Source organism: Anastrepha ludens, chromosome 4 (assembly GCF_028408465.1).
Source record: "Anastrepha ludens isolate Willacy chromosome 4, idAnaLude1.1, whole genome shotgun sequence".
NCBI classification, from domain to species: domain Eukaryota; kingdom Metazoa; phylum Arthropoda; class Insecta; order Diptera; family Tephritidae; genus Anastrepha; species Anastrepha ludens.
In genome coordinates, this window is record NC_071500.1 from 102,005,096 (window position 1) to 102,023,930 (window position 18,835).

General features: G+C 36.1%; 1 protein-coding gene across 7 annotated transcripts in view; it reads left to right on the forward strand.

Moving 5' to 3' along the window:
• LOC128860397 (cAMP-dependent protein kinase catalytic subunit 3) overlaps positions 1 to 18,835 on the forward strand; it is a 132,542-nt gene that overhangs the window by 10,868 nt on the left and 102,839 nt on the right. The window lies entirely within an intron of this gene.

Here is an 18,835-nt window from a genome sequence, read left to right on the forward strand (position 1 = left end):
CGACTATTAGAGCACGAAAACTATGAAATGAGACTAATTCCCGGAACTTAACAAAGATGACTAAAGCGCAAAACACCCACAGATCTTGCTCGTACTATAATATAAATAAAATTATAGAAAACTATGTTGTGTTAGTAAAACTATAACTACAAAAATACTACCAAAGACAATAATGTTCTCTTCCAAAATGAAGGGACATTTTAATTCCAAACCCCAACACCAATTACTTATTGCTAGTATTAACAGATTGTAATTTATAATAGAAATAGCTAAAAGAAAAAAATTAAAAAAAAAAAAAAAATTGTTTGAGCAGCAACAAGCAGCCGACCGTCGCGGCCTTGCACTGTGGATAGTTCATCATTCATTACATAAACGAGAAGGAGAATATGAGTTTTTTAGGCCTTCACGGCGACAATCGTCCGTGATATAACTGCCTAAATCACGGATAGAACATCGCTCAGCAGAAAATAGTCGCCGCCACGCGAGATAGCAAAAACTTCGCCTTTTTCATCCAATAAATTCAATGCTTTTCGTGCTGTATGATAAGTGGCGCCTACCTTTTGAAACCACATATTTCTGCTATCCCTACTTTTCATCCATATCCATAAAAAGATTTTTTTTTATTGTCCGTTATCGACCCCCATTGATAGTGCGCGCTGCTCTTTGCGTAGCTTCGAAGAAATAAATGTCAATGTTACTTCTGGATTGAATTCCACAGCCAACAAAGGCTTTCTCGGATTGAATAGACACCTGAAAAAAATCTTCCGTGGATTTACTTTCGCTCCAAATATGAAAATTTTGTTTGTTCACGAAGACACTTAGCCAGAAATTTGTCTCTTAACTGAACGCAAGGATGAAAAATTACCAGGTTTGTTCAATCTGCTATGGTGAAAACGAGAATTATGTGAATAACTTCGGCTGATACGTTGCCGGATACTGCGCAGCCGAATTGTGCCCGCTCGTTTCACGCGTGTTCACACACTCGTCCAATATGTCATTCCAATCAGATGGCAACGATGTAACGTGAGCGGAGCCTTTGTTGATTTTTTCGTATATCACCAACACAATCTCAGTTTTTTCGTAAGCAAACCACTATCATGACGCCAGTGACGTCAGCCAATCAGCTGATTCTTTCAAATTTGCTGAGAACCAGTTAACGGTCTGCTCTTGACCACACCTACGGAATTCTTTTCAACATGAACTGAATGAGCCTCTTTCCAAACAAATAGTGAACTGATTTTGATTTTGAATTTTTAGCGTTTGAACAAGTTTTTGAAGTGTTTAACATTTCATGGTTACATCTCGAGTTTCAATAAGTATCTGTGCAAAATTTGACAGCTGTAGCCAATATAACAGCTATACATATATGTAAGGGCGGGTCGATTTAAAAATCGCTAATTGCTCTGTGAAAATCGTATTCTAGGGATCAAAATAAGAAACTTTGCCGAAGGAACCATACCTCTAAAACGAGTTCTGAAGTCCCCCAATTTGGGTCGAACGAAAAATCCCACTTTGACCCATTTAGAGTGCTCCAATCGAGTCCAAATGTACCGACCCCCACTAACTTTGGACGGCCGATCCACCCATGCCAGTGGTACAGCCCCTGGAACTCCCCTGGGGGCTTCCTCATACAATCATTTCAAAATATCACCATTTTTGGCCTTTACATGAGAAAAGAAACTAAAAAGTTCGACCCAAATTGAGGGACATCAAAATTCGTTTTAGAGGCATGGTTCCTCCGGCAAAGTTTCTTATTTTGATCCCTTGAATATGATTTTCACAGAGCAATGGACGATTTTTTTGCCACCCCACAAATCGACCCGGCCTAATATATGTGCTTCCAAAATTAGAGCTCACCTATTGAGAAATCCTGTTTTACTTATATTTTATTTCCAAATCGTTTTGTATTTAGTTTTAATGGATTTCCTTCAAAGTGCTCTTTAGGCTTTCAACTTTTCCTGTAATTATTTGAATTTAAATTTTTATTCACAATTTTATTTTATAATCTGTAGATAATGCAGACTGGTTTGCAAGCCAAATTTGTATGTTACTTCTCCTTGGGCTCCTTGCATTATCTGTTTTTATGGCAGGAAAAAAAACTAAAAATTTATTTTAATATCTGCTTGCATGTGTTTGGAATTTTTTTTTCGATTTCCATTTACAACTTTTTTTCCATTTAATTCACATAGTTGTGCGATGAAAATTTTTTTCGGTCTTTAATTTTTTTGTTTAGTTTGTGAGGATTTTGCAATAATTTTAAATGCTGCACACATACATATATACATACACACATCTGTGCGCTCATTCATGCCTGTGTGTGTACTCATTTTATAGTCTCTCGTTTTCTTGTTTTTGGTTTTGGTTTTTGGAAATACTGCCGTTTACATTTGTGGTGGTAGTAGTGCCACATTTGCTCAGATGAATCGCAGTGTACGATACCTGTAGTTTATTTTTGGTCAACGACAAGTAATAGTTCCAGTTAAATTCGCTAAAATATATCGTAGACATAATTTTCGAAATGTCGTAATGCCAGATGTGAGGATTACTTAGTTTTTAAAATCTTCCGTTTATCAAACTGTGTACAAATTTTCATTTTGCTTTGCTATATTTTATATAATTAATTGGTGTTTTGAAGAAAACTACTAATAAATATCCTTTTCTAGTTAATAACCGCATAAAAATAAATATTTGTCTCATTCTACAATTTTGCGCTAAAAGTTCAACGACACTTTGAATGATTTGTGATATTAGTGAATCGCCTCGGGGAAAATTTATTATCCCTTTAAATTACTTGTACTCTTTCATTGTACATACTTTGCAAATGCATTTTTCGGGCAAAAATTTATAGTATAATATGACTTAGACAATAATTTCGAAGAAATAGGGTTGCTTGTCCATAAAATTGCTTATTTTGAACTGTTTTGTATAATTCCTCTGACAGTTATGTTTTCTGAATAATAACTTTTTGCTCAAAGTTTCGTGGCGACAATTCGAAAATATTTTCCAGATTTTTTGGGCACCATAACTCAACTTCTCGTCATACAGTGCTTCGATTTGTTTAAACTTTTGTTTTAACTGAACAACAGTTACTGAGAGTGTCCACCAGCAACTTTCCAACACAATTAAACATAGTTCGTAGCAATTGAAACTCTCATAGTGTAGTTTTTGCTAATATTAAATAACTCGACATATGCTTAAGAATGTGGTAGATAAAGTATTAGATAAAGATATGAATGAGGTTTGCAGTTCGACCACATGGTCTTTTGTGCCCTCTACTCATCACAGTACCTCATCCAAGCCCAGTTCCCTTATTAAACTCAGGATAGAGCTGGGTTGAATTGAGCATATGAGCTTTTCCTCTGGCAGCTATGGGCCAAGATATCTCAACCTTTTCTGCGCTATAGCGCTGCATTCTAGGAGAAGGTACAATGGAATCTCCTGGGATTGGTCGCAGAAACGGCAAGAGTCCGTAAACCAAATCCCGATCATGTGCAGATGACTTCGCAGTCTGCAATGGCCTGTGAGGATGCCCGTGAGCATTCTCAGATTATCCTTGTGGAGCGTTATGAGTTTTTAAACCTCTTTTGGTTGTACTCTCCCAGTAAGGATTTCGCCTGATGTAACTGCAAAGTTTGGTGCCAGCAAACCTCCCTTGGCCCTAGCTCTTCATTCCCGAGCTTCTCCTTGATGGTGAGTTGTCTCATAGCAAGGAAGGGTTCGGGTATGTATTACAATATCTTTGAAATACATGTCCTCAATTTCCACTACATTGCGAACTCTAATGATGTTACGGGAAATGAGAAAGCAAATGAGAGCGAGAGAAAAATGCCTCAGCTAGTACTTGGGGAACTAATTGTCAGCACAAAAGTCATTTTTGCATACCAGTTGTCAACAGTTAAGGAGGAAATTGAGGCAACTGGTAGCAACAAGTGAATTTCTTACTTTGTCGCTCTCGCATTGGCCAACATTTAAGTAATCATTCAAGGCACAGAACTTACTGAGGCTCTCAGAAATGTGTATGAGCGATTCCGTGTCAAGTGAAATTTGTATTCTACTATTTGCAGGCTTGAGTATATTAAGAAGTAAACTGAATAACATTTTGAAAAAATTTGATACTTTTGAGATTTTTAAAGAAGAAAAGAGGAAAAAATCTGACGTAAGTGTTTTTTACAAACTGTTCAAAAGAAACAAAATGTCAACCAAAAATGTTATAAAAAAGTTTTTTTCGTTCTTAAAAAAAAGTTTTTTTTTATTTAAGAATAAAATATACTTCTTAAAAATTTTTTTTATTTAAAAAATTTTCAAAATATTTATTATTTTGTAGTTATATATTCATGATGAAAATAAGATAAAATTTAGCTAAACTATTTTTTACAATCGACTAAAAAGATACAAAATGTTCCCAAAAATTTTGACAAACAAAAATTAATTTGAAAAAAAAAAATTTTTTTTGAAGTGCAAAAAAAGTTTAAGTACATTTTCATACTTTTTTTGTTTTAAGATAAAATATAACAGAAAAAAAATTTTTTTGGTGCAAACAAAAATTAACTTGAAAAGGGGAAAAAAATTGATATGCAAAAAAAAAGGAAATTTAATTACACTTTATACTTTTCTATTTTAAGATAAAATATAATTGAAAAAAAATTTTTTTTTTCAAGTGTGTTTTCATACTTTTTTTGTTTCAGAATAAAATACGCTTCTTTAACCAACTTTTTTTTTAAGTATAGTGGAAAAATTTGAAAAGCCTTATTATTTTGGGGATACATCCATGATGAAAATAAGAAAAAATCTAACGAGAGTGTTTTTTACAAAGACACGAAACGTTTCCCAACAATTTTAAACAAAAATTAACTTAAAAAATTTTTTTAAGTGCATTTTTATACTTTGTTTTTGTTTTGAAATAAAATATACTTCTTCAAAAACTTGTTTAACTTAAAAAAAAAATTGTTTACCTTAAATTAAATAAAATTTTTAAAAAGTATTGTATATTTTATCCTTAAACAAACAAAAAGTATAAAAATGTGTCAAAGAACCAAAGATATTTCATTTAAAAAAACTTCATAGAAAATTTTTAAACAAATTTTCAGTTTACTTCTTATTATAAAACCTACAAATGAACCCATTTTCAGAAAAATATAAGGCCTTATTCAAAATACTTGGATCCCTTGGCATGAAATTGCTCATAAGGCTTCTCAAGAAGATATTAATGAGTCACTGGACTATTAGCTTGGAATCTCGCATAACAATTTCTATAAACACTGTAGAGTAGAAAGAGCGACTGCATCCGATTTTTGAATTTCACTTATTTTCACTTTGTTATACAATCGGGATAGTTTAGGCCTTAAACTTTAAGGACAAGCAAGAAGAGGACAAAACAAATTTTTCTTTGGAACCAGAAAGAGTCAAGTGTACAAAATGAACTTTTAAGAGTAGCGCGTCTAGCTTAATCCAAACTCTTACTAAAAATCTGATTTTGCATCCTTATAAGATTGAGCTGATACAAGGTTTTAGGTTAACAAGTATCCCATAAAGAAATTAGCTTCTCTGCGTTGTTTGAACGATTAAGCCATTCAATGCCAATGATCCAATAATAATTTCGCAGTTTTTCACTTTCTAAAGACAATTGCCACAATCAAGTTTAAAAAAAAAAAACAAAAAAAAAAAAATAAAAAAAAGTAGTTCAAATAACGCGTTTCTGTAATTTTGCCCATAAGTGTATATACATATCTTTAAATATATTTACAAAAAATAGCAAACGATTTTTTATTGTGAAATGTTACCTCGACAACGAGCATACATTTTAAGTTGTTTGATCGAGAATTTACGAGATATCGATCACTACAGCCATCTACCGAGAAAATAAAGGATTTCTTTTTCCCCAAACTAATATAATATTTTTATCTTAATATTTCTTACACATATTTTTTTGTTTAACTTGTACCACTGTTTTTCTTACAAAGAAATATCCTACATAGTCGCATATTTGATTGGACGCATTCCGAAATAAATAAAAATGTAAAAACCAAGCGCAGCCAATTGACCTCAAAATCCCTTTTCCAAATGCTTTAATAAAATTTATTTATAAAATTTATGTGCTACCGTGAACGTTGCTTACCGAATCCAATGACAATAAAAATAAATTAAATGTATGAAATATTTTTCTATTACATTTCGTTTCTATTTTGGAGCAAAATAATTAAAAAAAAAAATAGCTGATGAATATTGACCTACTTAGAAAAAAGATGGTGTATTTTTTTATAAAATATTGCTTTGAATAAAAGATTAAGTCCTCAATCAAATGGTTTCAGTGTAAATAATTCCTTGGAAAATATTTTTAATTAAAACTTCATTCACAATCAATTACTGAAAAAAATTCTATTTAGGTTAATAGTAATCACTCAACTTAGCACTTCTACGTACAATAGTTTTCAGCAATATCAGCTCGCAGTATCTGATCCTTATAAATCCTAGTTTGTCTATCTTCCTGCCAGCTCACCCCAACTGAACCGAGATCTTTCTCAGCTGTTATTCTCTAATGATTACAAAATGATTAGGAAATCTTATTTGAATTTCGATTTGCGAGAAAAGCATTTTTTTGCCCTTAGCCTTCTAAAATTAGTTGTGGAGGAAAACCTTTACATCTCCAGTTTTATATTTAAGCGACCTAAAACCTTTTGAGAATATTATATATAAATGGCTTTTAGTTAAAAAAAAGTGATATATAAATATAAGCAAAAAAAAAAAAAAAACTTCCGGCTTCTTATTCATGGCAATTCGTTTTAGAATTTACCAATAATCGTTGCTCTTACCATTATTAAACACACATATACATGCATATATTTTTAAACATCTCGGTACGTATATATAAATCGAAATACTTTTTTTTAGAATTTTCATTCAAGTTTCCTTTTTTCTGCTTGGCAATAATTCCTGTCTTTGTTGTTTGCTCGTTGTTTTGTACGCGAATAAGTGTCGATTTATTTGTTAGGTGAAAATTGAAAACCACCACCACAAAACACACCTCCTTCGGGCATTAGCAACCCACTTAAAATTTTCCAGAAGTGACCGCATAGTATACGTCAATCATACGCGTTTATATTTAGTACTTCCATTAGCAGTCACAAAAGTGGCACCGCGCCGAATATTTGTTAGATTTAGTCGTAATTACAATACAAAAACCGAAAAATTTGATTTATAATTAGTTTTTTTCTTTTTAATTGAAAGCAAACATTTTTGCGATATAAATTGGATCAAACTTTTTATTTATTTTAAATAAATAAATAAATAAATAATTTATTTTTCTTAATTAAAAGTGCCATTAGGCCTCTGAATTTTTTTTTTTTATTTAAAAAATTAGCTTGTATGAAAATATTATATATGTATGTTTCACCATTTATAATTTTCTTAGAAAAATATACTAGTATGAGGTGTGTTCAAAAAGTATCGCGAATTTTGAATTTTCGCAGGTTACTCATATTCGAATTTCGATTTTTTGTGGCGATATGTTGATACTCATATCTCTCACTCATGCCGACGAGTTCGGCCATTTTGAATGTTCACTTAATTGTTGACAGCTGCTTTGCTTGCACGTGTTTCGGCTCGTCTTCGATTTTTACCTATTCAAAAGATGGATCAAAGAACCTGTAGCAAATTTTGTGTGTAAAACGAAATTAAGTGCGTGAATGCATTCCGAATGTTGGCTGTGTCATACGGAGAAGCTACTTTGGACCAAAGCAACGTTTATCGGTGGTACAAAATATTCTCAGAAGGCTGAGCGTGCCGCCGTGCCGGACGCTCGAGCACTTCAACAACAGACGAAAAAATTGATGAAGTGAAGAAAATGGTATTGACCAATCTTCGAATCACCGTTACAGAAGTTGCTGAGGACCTAGACACATCGATTGGCTCGTGCCATTCGATTTTTTTCAATGATTTGGGCATGAGACGGGATGCCGCAAAATTCCTATCAAAACCGCTCAATTTCGACCAAAAGCAGCATCGCATGCACATTGCTAATGAGATGTTGGACTCTACTCGCGACGACCCAAAATTGCTTCAGAGGTTCATAACTGGTGACGAATCGTGGGTTTATGGTTATGACGTGGAAACTAAAACTCAATCATCTCAATGGAAGCTGCCGCACGAACCAAGATCGAAAAAAGCGTACCAAGTTCAGTGAATGTAAAAGTTTTGCTTTCCGTTTTCTTCGATTGCAGGGGCGCTGTGCATTATGAGTTCTTGCCACAGGGTAAAACGGTCAATAAGGAATATTACCTGCAAGTTATGCGCAATACCCGGATTTGTGGAAAAACAAAAAAGGGCTCTTGCATCACGATAACGCCCCTGCTCACACATTGTTGCTTGTGCGCGACTTTTTGGCCAAAAACAAAACACTAATGATGCCACAGCCACTGTATTCTATCTGATGGGGACTACTTTGAAGGGGACAAAATAGATATTAATGAATAAATAAATAATTTTTGAAAAAACACAAAACTCGCGATACTTTTTGAACAAACCTCGTATAGTGTAGGTTTTCGAGTATACTTGGGGCCTGAATTCTCTGGATGGTATAGAGTAAGTAAATTAATGGTTGAAGGACAACAGGTGGCAGTTTATGATTCCAAACAAAGTGAGTTGAGTTTAGATTTGCTCCCTCATTTGCGATGAGAAATTTTTCTACCATTATGAGCCAGAAGTGTTCTAAAGAATTCAAAATTCGTAAATTCTATGGCCAATTAGCTCAGTGAATTCTGAGTTGGTTAAATATCACCACAGGTGTCTGTTTAGAAATAAAGAAAAATAAATGGTTTTTAAAAAACATCAGGCTGATGGAATGACGTCACTTGGGATGTGATCAACAAAATTGAGCTTGGCTAAGTGATATACGAAAAAAAAATCAGCCAATGACGCTTCGTGAATATGTATTTGGTCGAGTGTGAAATGATTGTAGCAAATTCGGCTGGCGATAAGATTGTGTTAATATCACGAAAAAAAAATCAAAACAATCTACACTTATTATATTCGACGAGAGTGTGAATACATGTGAAATGATCGTGAAGAAGTCGGCTGAATCTCCCAAGTGACATGGCACCCACATTTCCCTTCACAATTTTCTTTTTCACCACAGCAAACCTGGTAATCTATCATCCTTAGGAAAATCTACTTTAAAAAAACTCTCATTGAATTTAGACCTACAGCCACCAAACCAATGTTGTTGGCTGGTAGCGGACGAGATGTCACGGAATGAAATCATTTTACATTCAGTGAACTCTGCCAATAATGCATTTCCATGTAAAGTCTAGCTTAAATTGGCTTTCGTTTATGAGGTAAATAACAGATGAGTCAAGAAACCCAAGTGCTGGGCGGCAAGGCAGATCTAAATCAACCTTTTTACAGATGCCCTGGTGGGTAGCATTACAGGAATTTTGCCATTGCTAGAGAGGTCAGAAGGAGGTGGAGGGCAAAAAGCATTATCACTTCCCTACTCTGGGGACATTCGGAAGCTCCAGCATTTATTGAAAGAAACTCAGTGTTTATATAATATATATATATATATATAGTTGGCGCGTACACCTTTTTTGGGTGTTTGGCCGAGCTCCTCCTTCTATTTGTGGTGTGCGTCTTAATGTTGTTCCACAAATGGAGGGACCTACAGTTTCAAGCCGACTCCGAACGGCAGATATTTTTACGAGGAGCTATTTCATGGCAGAAATACACTCGGAGGTTTGCCATTGCCTGCTGAGGGGCGACCGCTATTAGAAAAAACGTTTTCTTAATTTTGGTGTTTCACCGAGACTCGAACCTACATTCTCTTTGTGTTTTTCCGAATGGTAGTCACACACCAACCCATTCGGCTACGGCGGACGCCAACTCAGTGATTATACCACATGGCAAATTTATAGGGTCGGAATTTGAAGGCCATTCGCCCTAAACCTATTCCTTCCATTAGGAGTGGCAGCCACTTCAGCCTAATCTAACCTAGATGCGGAATATAAAAAAGAAGTTGAATGAGCTAATTCAAACTACGCAAATGACTCTTTATAAAATATAAAAGAACAGCTCGATACCATCTGTCATTGAGAAAACTCTACTGTTTTGATGACAGAATTGTCGCTACAACCAGGCATGTAAGCCCGTCTGCTAACAACAATTTGAATTTGCTTCTTCAAGGTGGCACAAAATTAATCATCCTATAGGAAGATTTATAATTATTATTTGCAAATGGCGTCGTACCTCAATCATATCTGACAATTGTGAACTAATTGGGTGTAGATTATCAACATACAAGAAATGGTACCCGGATCTGGCCAAACAAATTGCCCAACTGAAGGTGTAATTTTTTAAATCCTTTTTTACGCCCTGTTCGATGATCCTTTTTAAAAGGTTATATCCATAAATCGATAGTAAAATAAATTTTAGTAAGCTACCTGGAAGCTGAATTCGTTAGCCATAATAAAGGAGTTTTCCAATAGGGGGTGTTATTCCCGTAAAAGATCAATGGTTTCGTTGCTTGTGTGGCAAGTAGCGCCGTCTTGTTGAAAATAAACGTCGTCCAGATCAATACCATCCAATTCCAATCGCAATATATTCCCCATAACTGCTGCTCCAGGTTCATTTTCGAAAAATTAAGGTCCAATGACTCTGAGGGCCATAAACCGCACCAAACAGTCACACGTTGAGGATATAGAGGTTTTTCAACAATAACTCAAGGATTTTCTGAGCCCCAGATTCGACAATTTTGCTTGTTGACGAAGCCACCGAGGTGGAAATGGGTCTTTTCACTCAAGATGATTTTTCGATGGAATTCCGCATCATTTTCATGGATTTCAGCGACCCAATCAGGAAAGACACGACGTTGTTGATGATCGGCCGGTTTGAGTTCTTGTGTTAACTGGACTTTATAAGCCTTAAGACCCAAATCTTTATGCAAAATACGATGTAATGATGTTTGTGGAACGCCTAATTCCAAAGAACGACGAGGAATGGACAAACCTGGGTTTTCTTCAACACTTTCGGCTACAACAGCAATATTTTCGGCTGTTTTTGAGCGACCTGCACGGGTTTTATTCTTCACATCACTAACTTGTCCCAGCAGCTCGAATTTTTACACCAATTTCTGTATTGCGGTCCGCCAAGGTGCTTCACGATGACCCAAAAATGTTCGAGTTTTACGAACCGTCTCTGCTAAATTTTCACCATTTTTATAGTGAATTTTAATAATTTCAGTGCGTTGTTTAAGCGAGTATCGTTCCATTTTTATTAATGGCGTAGTTTATACTTGTCAAATATCAAAAAATGATAGCTTCAAAAGTGACATCTACCGAAATAGCGGGCTATTCAAAATAACACCTGTTATTGCAAAACCCTTTAGAAATCTTTAAATCCACGTCCAACGTCGAAAAGTGCCTCTGTGCCAAACGGAGACCAGAATCGGTTGTTTTGCAGGATGTCTGCCATATAAGGCAATCTCTTCAAGTCTTCTGCTTACAGCTTGAAGGCTAATATATGTATCTCTTGTTATTGCTTTAGTTTCCTTCCACTGCACTGTTGAACCCATATCGCAAGCTCATCTTCGGAGTACGCCATCTCTCTGTCGCTTCTTTGGGTGCGCCTTCTTTGGGACTTTCAAAAAAGAAAAAGAACAAATGCAGAGATATTATTTTAATTAGTCACATTAGAGTTGAAAGTGAGCACGAGAAGCTAGATTAAGTTAGCTTAGGTCAGGGTAGGTTAGTTGAGATTAGGTTCGCTTAGGTTAGTTTAGGTTAAGATGGCTGCTTATCTTTAAGGAGTGCAGAGAGCCCCACTATAGAAAAATATTCCATCGTGAAAGTGCGCGGGCGAACTCCAATTCTCTCTCTTTAAATTTCCAATCACCGTATAACTCTTTACTTCTACTACCTAATGTCTATATATCCGAGAGATGTCTTTTATTTACAATTAAAACTGAATAGGAGTAATGAAAATTTTGTCACTGATGCGGTTTTTGTGACCGCCAGTGTAGTTGTGCGTCAGCGAAGCAGTTCCGCTGCTGGCCAATATGTACCGAAGATCATAACCACTGAATTATGCCCTCATTTTCATTTTAGAATTTCCACATATTCGGTTTGCGCAAGCTGAGTAGCAACAACAGCAACAAAAAAAAAAAAAAGAAAAAAATAGGTACACAAAACGAAGAACAAGTAAAAACAAAAATACAAAAAAAAAAGATTTGCACTTGTGGAATGAGTGATCTTGCGCTGAGAAGTGAAAGTGCAATAATTATAAATAAAAGAGGCGTGAAGTGTCTTAATGAAAGTAAAAGAATTTCGGTATTTTAGAAATGCATTAGAGCAAAGTAAATTATAATAATTAAAAAGTGTGATGTGAAATAATGAATGGAAACAAATTTAAGTAACACTAAATAGCAAAAATATGAGAAAGAGAAAAGAAAAGCTCTGTAGCTTTTCTTCGATAACGCGCAAATTGAGTTTTGAAAAATAATAACTTCCAATAACATATGCGCAAATATATTATATTATTGTATATTGAACACGATTACATATGCACATATGCATGTATGCAAATTCACCTTCACTCATTCAAGTGGATGCGCGTACGAGTATTCTGCGTCCTGCACTTTGATATGAAATAATTTCATTAAGTTGATTCACTTAATTTTTATTTTTTACTTTTCACAGTGTGCGCACCCGCTATTTCACTTGTTTACTGGTTTTTATAACAACATGTTTTATCTCATTTTAATGTTGATATGGTCGGTCTTGTGCCAATTAACTAGGAAAATGCATTAACGCATGCCCTGCGCTGAGGGCGAGGTGACTGCTGTCGTTGTAAAATGTACCTGCATGCTACGGTTGGCAGTGGTCAACAAGATGAGGATGTACGTATGTACATAAAAACATACACAAATACATATGCACATACTTGTATATGTACGTGAATGAAAATAAGTTTATCTAGGCTTTCCCCGATATTAAAGTAATTTGTTCGATTGATTGCGCAGGTCGGAAAAAAACCCTTTTTTTATGATTTTCTGTTTTAATGCCTAAATTATGAAAAGCAGTGAATTATCTACACTTAGTTTTTAAAGTTTACATTTTATTGTTGTTTTTTGTATGTTTCTAAGACCGGCGATAGTACACTGGCTGTTCATCACCGTGATTAGACCCGTTATTACATACGCCTCTGTAGAAAGGTGGATAGCCACAATGGTTAATTCCAGAGCAAAACCTCTAAACAGGCTGCAGAGAAGTGTGTGCTTGGGTATCACAGGTGCCATGAGTACGACATCTGCAACCTCTACATCTTCAAATTCGAAAGGAAGCAATGAAGGCGGCGTACAGCTTCAAGTTAAACGAAGTCTGGGGAAATGAAGTAAGCAATGGCCACTGTCAGATATACCACCAGTTGTCGGAGCGGTGCACGCTGTTCTCGATGTCAGTGGACAATCGGCTGCCTGTCGTTGGCTTCGGTAGGAGGTATGACGTTTTGATCCGAGATAGAGAACAATGGTTAAGTCCAGAGTACCTATTAACGGAATATCAGCACACTTTCTACACCGATGGATCCAAAACCAGTAATGGAAGCGGATCTGGATGGTACTTAGACGAAGACACTAAGCACTCCTATGCCACAGGACAGATGGACACGGTATTCTTTACGGAAGTCTATGCCATCTTGAATGTGGCGTACTTGCTAATTGAGAAAAAGTGGCGGGGCAACAGTATTGGAATTTGTAGTGACAGTCAAGCACTGAAAGCCTTTGCTAACCCACGCTGTTCTTCGAAGTTAGTCGGTGAATGTAAGATAAAACTGAACAGTGTTGCAAAGCACAACAAAGTTAGTCTTATTTGGGTGCCTGGGCATTGTGGTATTGCAGGGAACGACTTAGCTGATAAATTGGCAAATTAAGGCTCTGAAAGTATGCCACTAGGCCCTGAACCCTTTCCAGGTGTCAATTCCGAATCGATTCAACTATGGGTTGCGGACTTCATGAGGTCTACCCACAAAGGTCGTTGGTCTGAGTTGAACTCGTGCAGAGTAGTCAAGTGCTTTGTGAAAGACCCAATCTCAGCAGGAAGGACTTGAGAGAAGTGGTGGGTGTAATCACAGGGCACAACGTCTGTGGTCAGAATATGGTTACCATGGGGATCGTGGACAGCCCGATATGCCTATCCTGTCTTGATAATGACGACACTGCAGATCATTTTCTCTGTAGCTGCCCTGCATTTTCCAGAATCAGAATTAGGATATTGGGTTGCGATACACTGAGTATGGACAAAGTTCATACTCTTCCTCTTCCGGATCTCTTAAAATTCATCAATGAATCCAAGAGATTTGTGGAAGAGTGACCTCAAACTAATTTATCTGTTTTTATCATCCACCTTTTTGTCTTTCCTATCTCTATTCTTTCTACTGATATCTATCCCGGTGTAGTACAATGGTCTACTGACTGAGTGCTTGGACTTGTCCAACCCCCACAAATCTAATCTAATTTAATCTTACGGGTTGCAGTCTACACACAAGCATATTCGGACGACGTTGCCTGTTTGTTAACGAGCTTGGTGCTGTGCTAATGAGCTATATGCAAACCCCGCCAAAACTAGTATTGTCGTCTTTACCAGAAGGAAGTTTAATGGCTTAAGCTAAAAGGAGTCACAATCCGGCTATCCAAAGAAATCAAATATCTGGGAGTAATCCTCGATAGTAAACTTATTTGGAAGTTACACGTTGAAACAAAGACATACAAAACACTGGCAGCTTTCTGGCAGTGCGAAGGTGTCTTTGGGAAAACGTGGGGTCTTTCTCCTAGCAACGTCCTATGGATCTACACGGCTATGGTGAGCCCTATTATCACCCATGCATCAGTTGTCTGGATGAGTAGACTCTCTCTCGTGGGCATGAGGAGGACCTTATCAAGATCAAGATCACCACAAGATCTACTCAGATTTCTTCGAAGGTCGGGTAGATTTAAAGAAAATCAAAAGGGAATCCGTGTGCAGTACAATGGACTTAATAGTGTCTGAATGCTGTACTTGCTAGTTGTTACGACAAAAAAAGGGGTTTAATCCGGATCTGTGCAGAATATTTTTTCTTTCGAATCTTAAAAATATTTTATAGGCTAACACTTACGAATATGACGAACTCTGAAATACTATCTTTTTCTCTAATTTGAGTTATGATGTGGGGACATATGAGGAAAATTATTTGGAGATTTTATAGAAAATAATAAATGGTGGTTAAATTTCAAGGGCCGATATTGAATGTGAATCACACCTAAACTTCAAGTTTTGTTCTGCATTTCATTTAACATTTTTCAATTTCAGACTAACTCAATTTTAACCATGGAAAAATACACAATCGAGCAACGCGTTAAAGTTATTCAGGCTTATTGTGAAAACGGGCGTTCAAATCAAACTGCATATCGCGCATTTCGTGATTCCAGTGATGAGGCACATTTTCACCTCAGTGGATTCATGAATAAGCAGAATTGCCGCATTTTGGCGAATGATAATCCAAGAGTGATTGCCAAAAAACCAATGGACCCACAAAAAGTGCTTGGTGCGGTTTATGGGCCGGCGGTTTCATTGGACCGTATTTTTTCCAAAATGCGGCCGGTCAGGCAGTTACTGTGAATAGTGCTCACTATCGTGAGGTGATAACGAACTTTTTATGGCCCGAATTGGAGAATATGCATGTGGACGATATGTGGTTTCAACAGGACGGTACCACTTGTCACACAGCTAACGAAACAATGGCCGAATAATCTCACGTCGCGGCGATGTCAATTGGCTGCCAAGTTCATGTGATTTGACACCGTTGGACTTCTTTCTTTGGGGTTATTTAAAACAAAAGGTGTACGCCAATAAGCCAGCAACAATTCAAGAGCTAAGGGATGAGATAATTCAGCACATCAACGTCATAGAACCTCAATTATGCCTCAGTGACATCGAAAATTTGGACTATGAGATGAAGGTGTGCCGTTGAGGCCGTGACGGCCATTTGGCCAATATTTTATTCCAAACGCAATTGAGTCATACCAATTAAAAAAATTGTATTTTATTTAAAATCAATACCGGCTCTTGAACTTAACCACCCTTTATAAACATGGATTGTACATGAATAAATATTAATATTCAGTGGTTATTATTAATTTATTTTCCATGTGCAAATTAATAAAAAAATTCAAAATAAATAAAAGAAAACAAAAAAAAAAAAAAATTAAAAACACATTTTACGCAAACGCCAAATTGCATTTTGAGCATTCGGCCCATGCGACAGAAGTGCACATATCGGCAACATAACTTCGTCGCACTTCACAAGAACAAATAAGTTGATATATTCCGCCGTATCTAAGTGTCTCCCACGCCCTTTCTTTTAACTGTTTTAGGCTTTTCCGTAAAATGCTTTCAGTAGTAGATGACAATTTTTCGCGGGAACTCTAATTACTTCTGGGTGAACTGAGCTATGCACATAGGAGTATTTGTTTGGAAAAGCCGGTCGAAAAAAATATTTCTTATCTCATCACAGAAACTATCTTCTTGAAGGTAGGTAATCGGTTTATCAAATAACAGATAGACGCCAGAATTTTCACAGTTTGGTGCCTGAGCATTGTTCATTGGAACCTAATCATAGTTTTAACCCTACATCTTTGTTCTCGTCAATCTAATATTTCCATAATGTGTAATGGTTAACTGTGCTTTTGTTTTGTGAAGTGAGCGAAAAAATCTTTTTTGGCATGGAAGGGCAAGGTACTCCTATGTGCGATGTAGCTGCCAAGCAATTTGTACTGAAACGTCGCACAGCCACGTGAAAATGCTATTCCATAATTTTTTTATTTGACGCCGATTCTCTACAAGCACAAATTCTGCTCCATCCAATTCACGGCGCTCATGTATTTTTAATTTTTTTGCTCCATTAACCAATGGCCGTGAAAATTTCTTCTGTTGATGGAAGTATCGCGGAACATTTGCCACTGAATTCATGCCGTAAGAGGTGGAAGCGATGTTTACAAATGTGCTGTCATCCTATGCCATAGGTAGGTAGTTGATTTTTTATATGGATTCAACATGATCACATTCTATTTTAGAAGAATATTCTTATTTTGATATAAAATTTTTAAATATACGAAATAATTCTTTTGCCTCTATTCATTACCAATTCGAAAGATAATTTTAATTGGTCCAAACAAACATCCTCGAGCTTCTCGAGTTAAGCGGTTACATACATTTCTGCGTTAACTTTGTTACTTCAGCTCAGGCTTAGCTTCGAATTTATAAGAGTATGAAATGAGTTAGTCTGGTCGATTGGGCTTAGAATGTCGAAAAAAATTATTAAAAAAATATGCTTTTATACTCATAAATCTTTAGTACTCACACATTCTTTTAAAGATACCCTAGAAAATTTTGATGGGAACTAATACATAACAAAATTTTATACTAATGCATACGAGTATGCCATTCCTGTGAATCTTTCTGCTTTGGTTAAAAAAATAGTGCTAGCATGAAAGAAGAACTCAAAATTGGTAATTCTTTTTTGAAGCCTAAAAGTGAGCGCATGCCATCAACATTTAAAATTGATGCAAATATTTGACACCAAGAAAAACTATTATTTTTCTTTACCTCTTGATCAAAAAGTTCCCGAAAGATATTCTCAAAAATGCAAAATATTAGTTTATTCCTCAAAAGTTATATTATCGCCTTCAAAGCACTCCCATTAACTACAAAGCACTTATGCCAGCGTTTGATCCTCTCTCGCACTCTCTCCCCTCGACAAATTCCTGGAACTTGACTTTCGGTTCAGCCATTAGAGGCGATTTTTACATTTTTTCTATTTCCATTTTTGCTTTTTCCATTACCTCCTTTCGGCTGCTAAAACGCGCTCCCCGTAGTGGTTTTCTGACTCGATCAAACAGAATAGAACAAACAAGAAATCCCCAATGAAGCCAAGTTCTTCTCCACCTGATCTTTCCTCAAGACGGCGTAACTTTTACAAATGTCATGCAACAGCAATCAAATTCGGTACGAATATTAATTACAGATGTGGCAACCCATTTCAAATCAGTTAACTTGGAGCGTCGTCTAATTTTTCTGGGAGTTCGCTGTTAGACCGATTTTTCCGGGAACTTTTTGATCAATGTGGTGAACTATTTTCTTCAGATCACTGATAAGACCGAATGAATGAATAAGTAAATCGCCATCCGAAAAGTGGAGCACTCAGTTTGGCGCATGACTGGTGAAATTCGAGCGCTGCAAGAGTTCGAATACAAAGTAAACTAACTCTAAATGGTCCGCATAATAGCAAAAATATGATATAATAATTAATCAAATATGGGGTTTTTAATAAGAGGTGTTATTTTGATATTCAAAGAAAAATGCTATTTTTTAATATAAATGATCGGATGTTTATTTCATTATAAAGTGGAAAATAACATCAGGCAAAACACCAGCACGACCACGCTTACAGGACAATATCCTTTTCATGAAATTTTCCATAACCGAATTGCAAAGTGGCTGCCCTATGTCCTCGATAGCCTCACGAATTCCATCTTTGTGATCTTGAATCGACCCTGGGATGTTGGCGTAGACCTTCTCTTTCACGTGACCCCAAAGAAAAAAGTCACAAGGTGTTAAATCACATGATCTCGATGGCCAATTGTGATCCCCTCTTCGAGAGATAACACGGTACGGAAACTTTTCCCGTAAAAGATCAATGGTTTCGTTGCTTGTGTGCCACATAGCGCCGTCTTGTTGAAAATAAACGTTGTCCAGATCAATACCATCCTATTCCGGCCATAAAAAATCGTTAATCATCTCTCGATAGCGCAATCCAT